This window comes from Chiloscyllium punctatum, chromosome 33 (assembly GCF_047496795.1).
Source record: "Chiloscyllium punctatum isolate Juve2018m chromosome 33, sChiPun1.3, whole genome shotgun sequence".
NCBI lineage: Eukaryota > Metazoa > Chordata > Chondrichthyes > Orectolobiformes > Hemiscylliidae > Chiloscyllium > Chiloscyllium punctatum.
The window spans coordinates 3753545-3771400 of NC_092771.1; positions in this window are offsets into that span (position 1 = coordinate 3753545).

Sequence of the window (17856 nt, forward strand, 5' to 3'; positions counted from 1 at the left end):
TGAAATCAAAGGTAATGAATCGGGTCGTAGACCCTTGTTCAGTTTTGAGGATCGGCTCAGCTTTTCCAGCGCTTTCTGTTTTTGTTTCTGATTTAAAGCATCTGTAGTTCTTTCAGTTTTTATTTAGAAACTCAGCAATTACAGTCATAGAGATGTACAGCACGGAAACAGACCCTTCGGTCCAACTCGTCCTCGCTGACCAGAGATCCTAAATTAATCTAGTCCTATTCGCCAGTTTCAGTAGCATCTGTAGAGAGAAAATAAAATTCACATTTCGGGTTCAGAGACTTTTTTTTCAAAATGCCTACAGTGCGGAGGCAGGCCACTCAACCCATCCTCCAAAGAGTTTCCCACCCAGACTCCACCTCCTACCCTATCCCTAGGAGAAGGTGAGGACTGTAAATGCTGGAGATCAGAGTCGAGTGTGGTGCTGGAAAAACAGCAGGGCAGGTTGCATCTGAGGAGCAGGAGAATCGATGTTTCAGGCATAAGCCCTTCAGGAACCCATTCCTGATGAAGGACTTATGCCCGAAACATCGATTCTCCTGCTCCTCAGATGCTGCCTGATCTGCTGTGCTTTTCCAGTACCCACTCTCAACTCCTACCCTATTCCTGTAACCCTACATTTCCCATGGCTTACCCACCTAACCTGCATATCCCTGGACACTATGGGCAATTTACCATTGCCAACTGTGAGAGGAAACCAGAGCACCCATATGGACACAGGGAGAATGTACAAACTCCACACAGTCACCTGAGGGTGGAATTGAACTCAAGTCCCTCATGCTGTGAGGCAACAGTGCTGTCTGTCGTGTAACCTTCTGAATGTGACTGCAAGAATGGCTGAGTTTCTCCAGCCTTGGCAGTATTTTGCTTTTGAGCATTAAGGGTAAGCAGAATCTGTAAGTATATATAGGTAGAGACAGATAGATTCTCGTTAAGCAAGAGAATTTTTTTTATTTCAAAAGTATACTTTATTCATAAAATTATTTTGATGTCTATACAATTGGTGATGCTATTCATACGTATACATTCCTTTTCTTTACATATAGAGATCGGACTTAATCGTATATACAGGTCTGTACATTGACCATTCAGATATTTAGCTGAGGTGTCAGCGGAGCCTGATTACTGAGTGGGCCCCCTGTTCTTGGGCAGGCAGATGTTACACAGTGGTCTTTCCCCACCATGCCTTGGCGGCAGCTGCCCAAGCTTCAGCACATCCCTCAACATGTAGTCCTGGACCTTGGAATGTGCCAGTCTGCAACACTCAGTCGGGGTCAACTCCTTCAGCTGGAAGATCAACAGGTTTCAGACCGACCAAAGAGTGTCTTTGACCGAGTTGATGATCCTCCAGGCACAGTTGATGTTTGTCTCTGTGTGCGTCCCGGGAAACAGACCGTAGAGCATGGAATACCGCATCACGGTGTTGCTTGGGATGTACCTTGACAAATGCCACTGCATTCCTCTCCAGACCTCCTTTGCATAGGCACATTCCAGAAGGTGGTGTGTGACAGTCTCGTCCCCTCTGCAGCTGCTTCAAAGGCAGCGTGCAGTGCGGCTGAGAGTCCGGGCGTACATAAAGGATCTCACAGGCAGAGCCCTTCTCACCACCAGCCAAGCCATGTCTTGGTGCTTGTTGGAAAGTTCTGGCGGTGAGGCATTCTGCCAAATAACTTTGACAGTCTGCTCAGGGAACCGCTCGATAGGATCCGCCCTCTCCTTTTCCCAAAGGGTCTCAAGGACACTATGTGCTGACCACTTCCTGATGGACTTGTGGTCAAAGGTGTTTTTTTCATAAACTTCTCCACGAAGGACAGGTGATACGGAACGGTCCAACGTCTCAGAGCGTTCCAAGGCAACGAGGCCAGGCCCATCCTTCGCAACACCAGGAACAGGTAGGACCTCAGTACATAGTGACACTTGATGTTTGCGTACCGGGGATCCACACAGCCACACACAAAGGTGGCCATCAGGGTGAGGGTGGCATTGGGTATGTTTTTTCCCCCGTGGCCCAGATCTTTATACATGGTGTCCCTACAGACCCGGTCCATCTTTGATCTCCATATAAAGTGGAAGATGGCACGGGTGACTGCGGTGGCACAGGTTCTAGGAATAGGCCAGACCTAGAACATAGAAGAATACAGCACAGAACAGGCCTTCGGCCCACGATGTTGTGCCGAACATTTGTCCTAGCTTAAGCACCCATCCCTGTACCTATCCAATTGCCACTTAAAGGTCACCAATGATTCTGACTCTGCCATTCCCACAGGCAGCGCATTCCATGCCCCGACCACTCTCTGGGTGAAGAACCTACCCCTGACATCCCCCCTATACCTTCCACCCTTCACCTTAAATTTATGTCCTCTTGTAACACTCTGTTGTACCCGGGGAAAAAGTCTCTGACTGTCTGCTCTATCTATTCCCCTGATCATCTTATAAACCTCTATCAAGTCACCCCGCACCCTTCGCCATTCCAATGAGAAAAGGCCCAGCACTCTCAACCTATCCTCGTACGACTTATTCTCCATTCCAGGCAACACCCTGGTAAATCTCCTCTGCACCCTCTCCAAAGCTTCCAGATCTTTCCTAAAGTGAGGCGACCAGAACTACACACAGTACTCCAAATGTGTCCTTACCAAGGTCCTGTACAGCTGCAACATCACCTCACGGCTCTTGAATTCAATCCCTCTGCTAATGAACACTAATACACCATAGGCCTTCTTACAAGCTCTATCCACCTGAGTGGCAACGTTCAAAGATCTATGAACAAAGACCTCAAGATCCGTCTGCTCCTCCAACTTGCTAAGAACCCTGCCATTAACCCTGTTTTCCGCATTCTTATTTGTCCTTCCAAAATGGACAACCTCACACTTGACAGGGTTGAACTCCATCTGCCACTCCTCAGCCCAGCTCTGCATCATATCTAAGTCCCTTTGCAGCCGACAACAGCCCTCCTCACTATCCACAACTCCACCAATCTTCGTATCGTCTGCAAATTTACTGACCCACCCTTCGACGACTCCTTCCAAGTCATTAATAAAAATTACAAACAGCAGAGGACCCAGAACTGATCCCTGCGGAACTCCACTTGTAACTGAGCTCCGGGCTGAATAGTTACCATCTACCGCCACTCTCTGACTTCGACCAGTTAGCCAGTTCTCTATCCAACTGGCCAAACTTCCCTCTATCCCATGCCTCCTGACCTTCCGCATAAACCGACCATGTGGAACCTTATCAAATGCCTTACTAAAATCCATGTACACTATATCCACTGCTCTACCCTCATCCACATGCTTGGTCACCTCCTCAAAGAATTCAATAAGACTTGTAAGACAAGACCTACCCTTTGAGGAGAAAGTGAGGACTGCAGATGCTGGAGATCAGAGCTGAAAATGTGTTGCTGGAAAAGCGCAGCAGGTCAGGCAGCATCCAAGAAACAGAAGAATCGACGTTTCGGGCATCAGCCCTTCTTCAGGAATGAGGAAAGTGTGTCCAGCAGGCTAAGATAAAAGACCTACCCTTCACAAATCCGTGCTGGCTGTCCCTAATCAAGCAGTGTCTTTCCAGATACTCATAAATCCTATCCCTCAGTACCCTTTCCATTACTTTGCCTACCATCGAAGTAAGACTAACTGGCCTGTAATTCCCGGGGTTATCCCTATTCCCTTTTTTGAACAGGGGCACAACAGTCTGCCACTCTCCAGTCCCCTGGCAACACCTCCATTGACAGTGAAGACGAAAAGATCAATGCCAACGGTTCTGCAATTTCCTCTCTTGCTTCCCACATAACCCTAGGATATATTCCATCAGGCCCGGGGGACTTGTCTATCCTCAAGTTTTTCAAAATGCCCAACACATCTTCCTTCCTGACAAGTATCTCCTCGAGCTTACCAGTCCGTTTCATACTCTCCTCTTCAACAATACGGTCCCTCTCATTTGTAAATACTGAAGAAATGTACTCGTTCAAGACCTCTCCTATCTCTTTCGACTCAATACACAGTCTCGCACTACTGTCCTTGTTTGGACCTACCCTCGTACTCGTCATTCTCATGTTTCTCACATACGCAAAAAGGCCTTGGGGTTATCCTTGATCCTACCCGCCAAAGATTTTTCATGCCCTCTCTTAGCTCTCCTAATCCCTTTCTTCAGCTCCCTCTTGGCTAGCCTGTATCCCTCCAACGCTCTGTCTGAACCTTGTTTCCTCAACCTTATGTAAGTCTCCTTCGTCCTCCTTATAAGACATTCAACTTCCCTCGTCAACCAATGTTCGCTCACATGGCCATCTCTTTCATGCCTGACAGGTATATACATATCAAGCACACGTCGTATCTGTTCCTTGAAAAAGTTCCACATTTCAACAACATCCTTCCCTGACAGCCTATGCTCCCAATTTATGCTCCTCAGATCCTGTCTTGCAGCATCGTATTTACCCTTCTCCCAACTGTAAAACTTGCCCTGTTGCACGCACCTATCTCTCCATAACCAAGGTGAAAGTCACAGAATTGTGGTCACCATCACCAAAATGCTCACCCACGCACAAGCCCATCACTTGTCCCGGTTCATTACCAAGTACCAAATCCAAAATGGCCTCCCCTCTGGTCGGACAATCTACATACTGAGTTAGAAAAGCTTCCTGGACCCACTGCACAAACACCGCCCCGTCCAATCTACTTGATCTAAAAAGCTTCCAATCAATATTTGGGAAGTTGAAATCGCCCATGACTACTACCCTGTGGCTTCTGCACCTTTCCAAAATCTGTTTCCCAATCTGTTTCTCCACATCTCTGCTGCTATTGGGGGGCCTATAGTAAATACCCAACAAGGTGACTGCTCCTTTCCTATTTCTGACTTCAGCCCATACTACCTCTAAAGGCAGATCCCCCTCGAACTGCCTTTCTGCAGCCGTTATAACATTTCTGATTAGCAACACCACCCCCCTCCTTTTTTAACACCCTCCCTAATCTTACTGAAACATCTGTAACCAGGAACCTCCAACAACCATTCCTGTCCCTCTTCTATCCACGTTTCCGTGATGGCCACAACATCGTAGTCCCAAGTGCCGATCCACGCCTTAAGTTCACTCACCTTATTTCTGATACTCCTTGCGTTGAAGTATACACACTTGAGCCCATCTCTGTGTCCGAAAGTATTCCCTGTCCGTGCTACCTTCTCCACAGCCTCCCTATGTTCTTGGACATCTTGAAAAACAGCTAACCTACTTGCTGGACTACAAGTCCGGATCCCATCCCCCTGCCAAATTAGTTTAACCCCCCCCCCCCCCCGAAGAGTGCTAGCAAACCTACCTCCCACGATATTGGTGCCCTTCTGGTTCAGGTGCAACCCGTCCTGCTTGTACAGGTCCCACCTTCCCCAGAATGCAGTCCAATTGTCCAAATATCTGAAGCCCTCCCTCCTACACCATCCTTGCAGCCACGTGTTCAACTGCACTCTCTCCCTATTCCTTGCCTCACTGTCACGTGGCACCGGCAACAACCCAGAGATGACGACTCTGTCCGTCCTAGCTTTTAGCTTCCAGCCTAACTCCCTGAGCTCCTGAATGACCTCCCCACCCCTCTTCCTACCTATGTGATGCCAATGTGCACCACGACTTCTGGCTGCACACCCTCCCCCTTGAGGGTTCTGAAGGCACGGTCCGAGACGTCTCAGACCCTGGCACCCGGGAGGCAACAAACCACCTAAAAGTCTCGCCCATGTCCACAGTAACACCAGGGTGTCCCTCTAACTATAGAGTCTCCTATAACTAGCGCTCTCCACCTCTTCCCCCTTTCCCTTCTGGGCCTCAGAGCCGGACCTCGTGCCAGAGACCCAGTCACTGCAGTTTACCCCTGCTAGGCCGTCCCCAATGGCAGTACTTCACACCTGATGACCTCAGGTTTTTAAGTGATGGAGAGCGACCGTTGGTCCCATCTGCCCAGTTTCTGCCTCACTTTACTGATACACCCCTCCCAAGACTTGGCGCATGCCCCAGCACCCCCGAACCAAATACCCAGCACCCTCAGGTGGTCAGTCTTGACACTGAAGGGGATAGAGGATTGGTCGGCCCAGTTCCCGAAGAGCATGGCCTTGCTCTTGCTTCGGTTTACCTTGGCCCTCGAGGCCCGTTCGAACTGGTCACAGATACACATGAGTCTGTGCACGGACAGCAGATCCGAGCAGAAAACGGCAACATCATCCATGTACAGGGAGACCTTAACCTGTATGCCCCGCTGCCAGGAATAGTCACCCCGCCCAGGCTCACATCCTTCCTGATGGACTCGGCAAATGGCTCTATGCAACACACAAACAAGGCAGGAGAGAGAGGGCAGCCCTGCCTGACTCCAGATTTGACTGGGAAGCTATCTGATTCCCACCCATTGATTGAGACTGCACTGACAATATTGGTGTAGAGCAATCTGATCCAGTTGCAGATTCCCTCCCCAGTGCTCATTTTGGAGAGAACATCCCTCATATATGTGTGTGATATCCTGTCAAAGGCTTTCTCCTGGTCCAGGCTGATTTGGCAGGTGTCTAACCCTCTGTCCTGCACAGAGGCGTTCGTATCCCTGAGGAGTGCGAGACTCTCAGTGATCTTCCTGCCCAGTACAACACAGGTTTGGTCAGGGTGGATCACCGACCCCAGAGCAGACCTGACTCGGTTGGCGATGACCTTTGACAAGAATTTGTAATCCACATTTAACAGTGAGATTGGTCTCCAATTCTGATTTCCCCCCTTACCCCCTTACGCTTGTAGATGAGGGTGATGATGCCTTTCCTCATGGATTCACTCATAGTACCTGCCAGAAGCATACTGACATACACCTCCCCCTGGTCCTGGCCAATCAAGTCCCACAGAGCAGAATAGAACTCGACCAGTAAGTTGTCGCTTCTGGGAGTTTTATTCTTTTTGAAGGACTCGAGGGCCTTGGTCAGCTCATCCAGAGATAGTGGCTGGTCTAGCCTCTCCCATGTCCTGTCATCTAAGACCTCCGTGATAGAGGACAGGAATGACTGTGAGGCCGCGCTGTCAGTTGGCTTTGTGTCATACAGATTGGCATAGAAGGATTTGTTGATCCTCATGATGTCAGCCTGAGATGGCATAACCGAGCCATCTTCTTCCTTCAGGCTGCTGAGCATGGAGCTCTCTTTGTGCACCTTCTGGAAGAAGAAACGTGAGCACGTCTCGTCCTGCTCCATGGAGCAGACCCTGGACCGGAAGATTATCTTGGAGGCATCCAAGGCAAAGAGCAAGGCTTGCTGGCCCTTCATCTGCTGGAGGTCCTCCATGACATCGACCACCATCATCTAAGAGAATGAAAGGTTATCAGGGGTAGCAGGAATGCAGATTTAACATTATTTCATGGCCACAGCAGGCTCAAGGGGCCTACTCCTGCTCCTCATTCAGGGATGTATGTTCATATATTAAAAATCACACAGATCATCACCAGACTCCTATCACTCAGCCAAAAACACTCATGCTGTTATTGTCCTCTTTGTTCCATAAGCTTCAATTTTAATAAATACCTTTTGGCAAGTTCATGTACATCACATGAACTTCTATTTTAATGAGGGCAAGTAAAAACCAGTGGCTTTTAACAATTCTGCATTGTCTTTAATTAATCCACATATTTTGCCAAGGCTTTTTTTTCTACAAACACTCATCAATTTTGGTAAATTGACTGATCTGACTGAATGCTTGAGTTCTGAAGTAATGCCCCCTCCACATACATCCACATTTTAAAACCTGAAATCGTGGGGACTAACAAACATTTTAAGTGGGAATATCAATTAGGATGGTGTACTAAATTAGACACAGGTTCATGTATCAGCTTTGTTCACCAAGTCCACTTTTCAGGGAAAGCACGGTCTAGGAGCACCATACAATAATTACTGTTGTACTGAAAGCAGTAGACAATCTGTACACATTTTTGTTGCATTTCTCTTTTACAAGTTTCATAGAATTTGTCAGCAAGTTGCCAGAGACTCATGAAAACTGTCCATGATATAATTTCCTACATGCAGTTACAATGTCCCCCACACTACAAGGTACCATACACTATCAATTTAATCCAGAAACCCAGAGCACAGGATGACAAGAGTCAGAGGTGCAGTCCCAAAACAGAACTGTTTTCATAACACTTGTAGGTTAAATAGATAAAGCATTAGAACTCAAGAACAGCCAGCCAAGGTTGCAGCCAGAAACAGACTAACAAAGCCATGGCACTTCTACCTGGTTCCAAATTTCCAGCAGAGATGTCAACCTGGAGACACTTACATGCCAAAGACTCTAATACCTTCTCCTTTCCCATCCCCTGCAGAAAAGCATACAATTGATTAGACAACAAATCACCATAATTTTAACATACAAAGCAACCAGTGCCAGTGGAAACTGAGTGGCTAAGCAAATTGCTCTTTAGTTTGGAGACTAGGAATAGGGCACCTTAAAAGCAAGATACATCAACTCAGAAGTCTCCATGCTGCAAAGATGTAACCTTTTTTCATTGAAGTGAATAAAAATGCTCCCAAGATCAATAATTTCTCCCACAAAGGGAGGGTGGAAGGAATGTTAAATAAGAGGCACAGCACTCTATTGAACACTTTTTTTTTATTCACTTATGGGTCATGGACATTGCTGGCTAACCAGTGTTTTTACTTTCCATCCTTAGCTGCCTTTTTGGACTGCTGCAGTTCACATGCTGTAAGTTGACCCCCAATGTCCTGAGGATGGAATTCCACGATTTTGACCCAATGACAATGAAGGAACAGTGATATATTTCCAAGTCATGGGATGGTGAGGGGTGCAGGCAGTGTGTTCCCATGCATCTGTTGCCTTGTCCTTCTAGCTGGAAGTGATCATGAGTTTGGAGCGTGCTGTCTCAGGATCTTTGGTGAATTTCTGCAGTGCATCTTGTGGATAATACACGCTGCTGCTACGGGTGTCAGTGGTGGAGACAGTGGATCCATGTGGATGTGGTGCCAATCCATCAGGCCGGTTTGACCTGAATGGTGTCAAGGTAGTTCAGTGCTTTTGGAGCTGCACCCATCCAGGCAAGTCCAGACCTGTGCCTTTGAGATGGTGGACAGGCTCTGGGGAGTCAGGAGACAAGTTACTTGCTGCAGTATTCCTAGTCTCTGAACTACTCATAAAGTCACTGTGTTTTTGGGACGAGTCCAGTTGATTCTGGTTAATGGTAACCCCAAGGATGTTGATACTGTGGATTCAGTAGTAGTAACACCATTGAATGTCAAGGGGTGGTGATTAGATTGTCTCTTATTGGAGATAGTCATTGCTGGCATTTGTGTGGTATGAATGTTGTTTGCCACTTGTCAGCCCAAGTCTGGATATTGTCCAGATCTTGCTGCATTTGAACATGGACTGCTTCAGTTGGACTACTTCTGCCCCTTTAAGGTCATACCAACATGGTACCAATCACATAGCATGATGAATAATGGTTGGTTCAATGATGAGTTATGCTTTCTAACCCAGGAACAGTGATATATTTCCAGGTCACTCTGGTGAGTGGCTTAGAGGAGAAATTACAGGTGGTGGTGTTCCCAGATATCTACTGTCCTTGTCCTTATTATGAAATCGATCACACTCCTGACTTGTGCCTTGTGGATTGGCTTTGGGAAGTCAGATGTTGAGTTGATCGCTGCAGTATATCCTAGCCTCTGACCTGCTCTATAACTATTGTATAAATTCAGGGAGCTAGGGTGCAAGCTTAGAGCTAGAAAAAACCGAGTTGTTACCTCTGGTTTGTTACCCATGCCACTTGCTAGCAAGGTGAGGAATAGGGAGAGAGAGCAGTTGAACACGTGGCTACAGGGATGTTGCAGGAGGGAAGGATTCGGTTACCCGGATAATTGGGGCACATTCTGGGGTAGGGGGGACCACTACAAACAGGATGGTTTACACCTGAACCAGAGGGGTACCAATATCCTCTGGGCGTAAATATGCTAATGCTCTTCGGCAGGGGGATGGGAACCATTGTACAGGAGGTTGGGAGGAGTGAGGTCATAAATAAGGTTTCAAGGTTGCAGGAGTGTACCGGCAGGCAGGAATGTGGTTCGAAGTGTGTCCACTTCAAATCAGAAGCATCCGGAATAAGATGGGTGAACCTGCATCATGGGTTGGTAACTGGGACTTCAGTGTTGTGGCCATTTTGGAGACATGGATAAAGCAGGGACAGGAATGGTTGTTGCAGGTTCCAGGATTTAGATGTTTCAGTAAAAACAAGGAAGGTGGTAAAAGAGGGGGAGGTGTGGCATTTATAGTCAAGGACAGTATTATGGTGGCAGAAAGGACATTTTATGAGGACTCATCTACTGAGATAGTATGGCTGAGGTTAGAAACAGGAAAGGTCACCCTGTTGGGAGTTTTCTATAGGCCTCCGAAAGGTTCCACAGGTGTGGAGGAAAGGGTTGCAAAGGTGATTCTGGATAGGAATGAAATTAACAGGGTAGTTATGGGGGGATTTAACTTTCCAAATATTGACTGGAAATGCTATAGGTTTGAGTACTTTAGATGGGTTAGTTTTTGTCCAATGTGTGCAGGAGGGTTTCCTGACACAGTATGTAGACAATAAGGGGTGAGGCCACATTGGATTTGATAAGACCATAAGACATAGGAGTGGAAGTAAGGCCATTCAGCCCATTGAGTCCCCTCCGCCATTCAATCATGGCTGATGGGCATTTCAACTCCACTTACCCGCATTCTCCCCGTAGCCCTTAATTCCTTGAGACAACAAGAATCTATCAATCTCTGCCTTGAAGACATTTAACGTCCCGGCCTCCACTGCACTCCACGGCAATGAATTCCACAGGCCCACCACTCTCTGGCTGAAGAAATGTCTCCGCATTTCTGTTCTGAATTGACCCCCTCTAATTTTAAGTCTGTGTCCACGGGTCATAGTCTCCTTACCTAACGGAAACAATTTCCTAGCGTCCACCCTTTCCAAGCCATGTATTATCTTGTACGTCTCTATTAAGTCTCCCCTTAATCTTCCAATGAATACAATCCCAGGATCCTCAGCCGTTCCTCTTATGTTAGACCAACCATTCCAGGGATCATCCGTGTGAATCTCCGCTGGACACGTTCCAGTGCCAGTATGTCCTTCCTGAGGTGTGGGGACCAAAACTGGACATAGTACTCCAAATGGAGCGTAACCAGAGCTTTATAAAGTCTCAGTAGCACAACGGTGCTTTTATATTCCAAACCTCTTGAGATAAGTGACAACATTGCATTCGCTTTCTTAATCACGGACTCAACCTGCATGTTGACCTTTAGAGACTCCTCAACTAGCACTCCCAGATCCCTTTGTACTTTGGCTTTACGAATTTTCTCACCGTTTAGAAAGTAGTCTATGCTTTTATTCTTTTTGCCAAAGTGCAAGACCTCGCATTTGTTCACGTTGAATTCCATCAGCCATTTCCTAGACCACTCTCCCAAACTGTCTCGATCCTTCTGTAGCCTCCCCACTTCCTCAGTACTACCTGCCTGTCCACCTAACATTGTATCATCGGCACACTTTGCTAGAATGCCCCCAGTCCCTTCATCCAGATCATTAATATATAATGTGAACAGCTGTGGCCCCAACACTGAACCCTGCGGGACACCGCTCGTCACCGGTTGCCATTCCGAAAAAGAACCTTTTATCCCAACTCTCTGCCTTCTGTCAGATAGCCAATCCTCAATCCATCCTAGTAGCTCACCTCAAACAACATGGGCCCTCACCTTGCTCAGCAGCCTCCCGTGTGGCACCTTATCAAAGGTCTTTTGGAAGTCTAGATAGACCACATCCACTGGGTTTCCCTGGTCTAACCTACTTGTCACCTCTTCAAAGAATTCCAACAGGTTTGTCAGGCATGACCTCCCTTACTAAATCCATGTTGACTTGTTCTAATCAGACTCTGCTCTTCTAAGCATTTAGAAACCTCATCCTTAATGATGGATTCTAGAATTTTACCAACAACTGAGGTTAGGCTAATTGGCCTATAATTTTCCATCTTTTGTCTTGATCCTTTCTTGAACAAGGGGGTTACAACAGCAATCTTCCAATCATCCGGGACTTTCCCTGACTCCAGTGACTCTTGAAAGATCTCAACCAATGCCTCCGCTATTTCCTCAGCCACCTCTCTCAGAACTCTAGGATGTATCCCATCGGGGCCAGGAGATTTATCAATTTTAAGACTTTTTAGCTTTTCTAGCACTATCTCTTTTGTAATGGCAACCATACTCAACTCAGCCCCCTGACTCCCTTTAATTGTTGGGATATTACTCATGTCTTCCACTGTGAAGACTGACGCAAAGTACTTGTTAAGTTCTCCTGCTATTTCCTTATCTCCCATCACTAGACTTCCAGCATCAGTTTGAAGTGGCCCAATGTCTACTTTTGCCTGTCAATTGTTTCTTATGTATTGAAAGAAACTTTTACTATCATTTCTAATATTACTGGCTAGCCTACCTTCGTATTTGATCCTCTCCTTCCTTATTACTCTCTTTGTTATCCTCAGTTTGTTTTTGTAGCCTTCCCAATCTTGATACTGGGCAATGAAATAGGCCAGGTGTTAGATTTGGAGGTATGTGAGCACTTTGGTGATAGTGACCACAATTTGGTTATATTTACTTTAGCAATAGAAAGGAGTAGGTATGCACAGAGGAACCTCGATTATGGACGGGCAGTGTTTCATTTGGATAATTGATTATTCGGTTAATCGATTCAATGCCTTTTCTCTGGAGCTCGGAGTTTTCTGGTAAGTCTGCTCTCCTGTTCAGGATATTAGGCAGCAGCACACCACAAGCAAGCCCCTACCACCGCAACCACACACCACCCCCCACCCCGCCACCACCAGACCCACCCGTCCAACCCCATGACCAACCCCCACTCCATTCGCCCCCCGCTCTCCCATCTAACCCAGCCGCCCTGCCCCCACCCCCCCTTATGCCCCCATCAGCCCCCTATCTGCCTACACTCCTCCCTCTGGGGCAGCCAGACTGGACACATTAAGACTGCTGCTGCTTTTGAGGAGGGTGAGTCTCAAAATAGAACACACACACATACATCTTTTTATTGCAACTTTTTGACAAGTTCCACCTCTGTCCTGTGTAGAACTCCAGGGTAAGTGTGGGGAGAAACAGGTAGCGAGAGAGCGAGAGCGAAAGACACACAGCGAGAGAGAGAGAGAGACTGTTTCTCAGCAGCATTTCAGTAAGCCGGGTTCATTTTTAATCATTGGAAACAAAAGACGCGATCAGTGTTGGAAACACGCCTTTGATGTAATATTTCTATCTGATCCTTGAGATCTTCTTCGGATAATTGATATTTGGATAATCGAGGTTCCTCTGTACCGCAGGGCAAGAGTTATAGCCAGGGAAAAGGCAATTATGATGCAATTAGGAAAGATTTAGGATGCATAGGATGAGGAAGAAAACTGCAGGGGATGGGTGCAATTGAAATATGGAGCTTATTCAAGAAATAGCTACTGTGAATCCTTGATAAGTACTTGCCTGTCAGGCAGGGAGGAAATGATCAAGCAAGGGAGCCATGGTTTTACTAAAGAAGCTTAATCTCTTGTCAAGAGGAAGAAGAAGGCTTATGTAAAGGTGAAACATGAAGGTTCAGTTAGGGCACTTGAGAGTTAAAAGTTAGTCAGGAAGGACCTAAAGAGAGAGCTAAAAAGAGCCAGGAGGAGACATGAGAAATCTTTGGTCGGTAGGATCAAGGAAAACCCTAAAGCTTTCTACAGATATATCAGGAATAAAAAGAATGACTAGAGTAAGATTAGGGCAAGTCAAGAACAGTAGTGGAAGGTTGTGAATGGAGCCCAGGGAGATAGGAATATCTTTTATCAGCATTCACACTGGAAAAAGACACTGTCAATGAGGATACTGAGATACAAGTTTAGACAAGACGGGATTAAGGTTCATAAGGAGGAGGTGTTAGCAATTCTGGAAAGTGTGAAAATAATTAAGTCCCCTGTACCGGATGGGATCTATTCTAGGACTCTGGGAAGCTAGGGAGGACACTGCAGAGCCTTTGACTTTGATCTTTGCATCATCATTGTTTATAGGAATAGTGCCAAAAGACTGGAGGATAGCAAATGTCCCTTTGTTCAAGAAGGGGAGGAGAGACAACCCTGGTAATTATAGACCAGTGAGCCTTACTTCAGTTGTTGTTAAAGTGTTGGAAAGGATAAGAGATAGGATTTATAATCATCTGGAAGGAATAATTTGATTAAGGATAGTCAACATGGTTTTGTGAAGGGTAGGTCGTGTGTAACAAACATTGAGTTCTTTGCGAAGGTGACCAAACAGGTGGATGAGGGTAAAGTGGTGGATGTGGTGTATATGGATTTTAGTAAGACATTTGATATGTTCCCCATGGGAGGCTATTGCACAAAATACGAAGGTATGGGATTGAGGGTGATTTAGCAGTTTGAATGATAAATTGGCTAGCTGAAAAAAAACAGAGGGTTGTGGTTGATGTTCATGCTGGAGTTCATTTTAGATTAGATGACTTACAGTGTGGAAACAGGCCCTTCGGCCCAACAAGTCCACACCGCCCCGCCGAAGCGCAACCACCCATACCCCTACATCTACCTCTTACCTAACGCTACGGACAATTTAGCATGGCCAATTCACCTGCCCTGCACATCTTTGGACTGTGGGAGGAAACCGGAGCACCCGGAGGAAACCCACGCAGACACGGGGAGAATGTGCAAACTCCACACAGTCAGTCGCCTGAGGCGGGAAATGAACCCGGATCTCTGGCGCTGTGAGGCAGCAGTGCTAACCACTGTGCCACCGTGCCGCCCACTATTCACTAGTGGTGTACTGCAAAGAGCTGTTTTGGGGCCACTGCTATTTGTAATTTTTATAAATGACCTGGATGAGGGCGTAGAAGGATGGGTTAGTAAATTTGCAGATGACACTAAAGTCAGTGGAATTGTGGACAGTGCTGAAGGATGTTGTGGTTTACAGAGGGACATAGATAAACAGCAGAGGCTGACAGGTGGCAAATACAGCTTTATGCGGAAAAGTGTGTGGTCATTCACTTTGGAGGGAATATAGAGTACTGGGCTAATGGTAAGATTCTTGGTGATGTGGATGAGCACAGAGATCACGGTGTCCAAATACATAGATCCCTGAAAATTGCCGCCCAGGTCGATAGGATTGTTAAGAAGGCGTGTGTTCGGTTTATTGGTAGAGGGATTGAGTTTCGGAGCCACGAGGTCATGTTGCAGCTGTACAAAACTCTGGAGGTTCCTGGACCTGTCTATCTCCAACTCAGGTGGATGGAGATGGAGGGGTTTGGGAACTCGTGGATGGAGATGGAGAGGTCTAGGAACTCATGGATTTAGGCCGACTCAACACTTACATTTTTTACAAACCCATCGACTCCCACAGCTACCTGTATTACACCTCCTCCCACCCTACCTCCTGCAAAAATGCCATCCCGTATTCCCAATTCCTCCGCCTCCGCCACATCTCCTCCCAGGAGGACCAGTTCCACCACAGAACACACCAGATAGCCTCCTTCTTCAAAGACCGAAATTTCTCCTCCCACGTGGTTGGAGATGCCCTCCAACACATCTCATCCACGTCTCAAACCTCTGTCCTCGAATCCCACCCCTCCAACTGCAACAAGGACAGAACCCCCCTGGTCCTCACATTTCACCTCCGCATAAATCGCATCATCTGCCGACATTTCCGCCACCTACAAATGGACCCCACCACCAGAGATATATTTCCCTCCCCACCCCTATCTGCTTTCCGCAAAGACCATTCCCTTTGCGACTACCTGGTCAGGTCCACATCCCCTAACAAGCCACCCTCCTGGCACCTTCCTCTGCCACTGCAGGAATTGCAAAACCTGCACCCACAACTTCCCCCCCCCCCCCCCCCACCTCCCCCCCACTTACCTCTGTCCAAGGCCCCTAAAAGAGCCTTCCACATCCATCAAAGTTTCACCTGCACTTCCACCCATGTCATTTATTGTATCCGTTGCTCCCGATGCGGTATCCTCTACATTGGGGAGACGGGACGCCTTCTCGCAAAGAGAACATCTCCAGGACACCAACACCAATCAACCCCATCGCCCCATGGCTGAACATTTCAACACCCTCTCCCACTCTGCTGAGGACATGCAGGTCCTGGGCCTCCTCCATCACTACTCCCTCACCACCAGAGGCCTGGAGGAAGAACACCTTATCTTCCACCTCATGACCCTTCAACCCCATGGCATCAATGTGGAATTCACCAGTTTCCTCATTGCCCACCTTACCCCAGTTCCGACTTTCCAGGTCAGCACCGTCCTCATGACCTGTGCCAACTGTCAATCATCCTTCCCACTGATCCACTCCACCCTCCTCTCAAACCTATCCCCTTCACCCCCACCTCCATTCACCTATTGCGCTCTCAGCTACATTCTCCCCTGCCACACCCCCTCCCATTTATATCTCCATCCCGAAGACTCCCAGCCGCATTCCTGATGAAGGTCTCTGGCCGAAAATGTCTATTTTCCTGCTCCTCAGAATGTGCCTGACCTGCTGTGCTTTTCAAGCAACACACAGATCATATTGAATATGAATATAAGTTGCTTCAGTATCTGAGGTGTTGCAAACATTCCCAATTCTGACCTTATGAAGGAGGGAAGCTCATTATGAAGCAGTTGATGATGATTGGGCTTGGGACACTACCTTGAGGAACTCTTGCAGAGATATCCTGGAGCTTAGATGATTGATCTCCAACAATCACAACCATCTTCCTCTGTGCCTTGGCTGGCTCCAAAGAGCAGGTGATTACAATTTAGCTCGGACTCCTTGATACCACACTCGATCGGACATGGTCTTGACATCAAGGGCTCTCACTCTCACCTCCTCTCTGGAATTCAGCTCTTTTTTTAGATTAGATTACTTTACAGTGTGGAAACAGGCCCTTCGGCCCAACAAGTCCACACCGACGCGCAAACCACCCATACCCCTATATTTAACCCTTACCTAACACTACGGGCAATTTAGCATGGCCCATTCACCTGACCTGCACATCTTTGGACTGTGGGAGGAAACACGCAGACACAGGGAGACTGTGCAAACTCCACAGAGTCAGTCGCCTGAGGCGGGAATTGAACCCAGGTCTCTGGCGCTGTGAGGCAGCAGCACTAACCACTGTGCCACTGTGCCGCCCACAAATGAGGTCTGCCTCTTGTAATGAGGTCAGGAGCTGAATGGCCCTGGCAGAACCCAAACTGGATTTCCATGAGCAAGTTATTGCGAAGCAGGTGCTGCGTGATAGTACTGTTGATGACACCTTCCATCACTTCACTGATGATTGATAGTGGTAATTAGCTGGCTTGGATTTGTCCTACTTTGTAGGTCATGGATATACATTAGGAACTTTCCCCATTGTTAGATAGATGCCAGTGTTGCAGCTGTACTGGAAGAGGTCAGCTGGGGAGTAGCAAGTTTTTTACATTAGATTAGATTACTTACAGTGTGGAAACAGGCCCTTCGGCCCAACAAGTCCACACCGCCCCGCCGAAGCACAACCCACCCATACCCCTACATTTACCCCTTAGCTAACACTACGGGAAATTTAGCATGGCCAATTCACCTGACCTGCACATCTTTGGACTGTGGGAGGAAACCGGAGCACCCGGAGGAAACCCACGCAGACACGGGGAGAACGTGCAAACTCCACACAGTCAGTCGCCCGAGGTGGGAATTGAACCCGGGTCTCTGGCGCTGTGAGGCAGCAGTGCTAACCACTGTGCCACCGTGCTGCCCAAGTTCTGGAGCACAAGTCTTCAGTATTATTGCCTGAATGATGTTAGGGTCAGTAGCCTGAGCAATATCTAA